The 846-nt window shown below is 59.5% G+C and overlaps 1 non-coding gene across 1 annotated transcript; it reads left to right on the top strand.

The window, feature by feature from the left end:
• The first annotated feature begins 561 nt into the window (after positions 1–561).
• LOC131873756 (5S ribosomal RNA) lies at positions 562–680 on the top strand. Its single transcript, XR_009371655.1, has one exon. It is a non-coding gene; the product is annotated as a 5S ribosomal RNA (ribosomal RNA).
• Positions 681–846: the final 166 nt, after the last annotated feature.

Below are 846 nucleotides of genomic sequence, written 5' to 3'. Positions count from 1 at the left end.
TATTAAGTCTCGGAACACATTTTTGTTCTCGTCGACCCATCATGGGTATTGGAATGCATTTGTGGTCCTTGGGTCCCATTTTGCATCTCGAAACTTGTTTTTGGTGCTTGATCCCTATTTTGGGTGCCCACCCTGCACCAAGTGCGCACCCGTGGCAAACCAAGCGCCTTGGTGCATCGGGGCAAGATCGAGAGTGCACCCGAGGCACCCCGAACATGTACCAAGGTGCACTCAGCCCACATGTGAACGCAGGTCATTGCGCCAACGTGGTGTGCGGGCACCGCGTTGCAGACGGGACACTGCGCACACTTGGGCGGGTCGGGTGCGCACCCAGACCGGGTCAGGTGCGCACACGACGCCTCGTCCAAGTGCATGCACGTAGGCCAAGCTGGGTGCACACCCAACGCCCTGGTGAGGTGCGTGCACCCGGGCAGGGTTCACACTTGGTGAACGGGGCACGCTTGGCGAGGGAGGGTGTGCACCTCGGCGAGGGTGGGTGGCCGGGGTGGATTCGCACATGGGTCGCGGTTTGCTAAGTACACACTGTGACAAGCTCATAACAGGTGCGATCATACCAGCGTTAGTGCACCGGATCCCATCAGAACTCCGCAGTTAAGCGCACTTGGGCCAGAGTAGTATTGGGATGGGTGACCTCCCGGGAAGTCCCGGTGTTGCACCCTTTTTTAGTTTTTCGTCGGGCGTCGCAATGATATTTGAATTAAACTTTTGCCCGTTTGCGTTCTCGTCGGGGCCGGGCGGGGGTGCAATGCCCGCACTACTGTGCGCGTGGGGGTGACACTGAGCGCGCACTTGAGGCGCCCCGAGCACATAGGCCACGGTGCAACC

Source organism: Cryptomeria japonica, chromosome 2 (genome assembly GCF_030272615.1).
Source record: "Cryptomeria japonica chromosome 2, Sugi_1.0, whole genome shotgun sequence".
NCBI lineage: Eukaryota > Viridiplantae > Streptophyta > Pinopsida > Cupressales > Cupressaceae > Cryptomeria > Cryptomeria japonica.
This window is presented reverse-complemented; position numbering and strand designations above follow the sequence as displayed.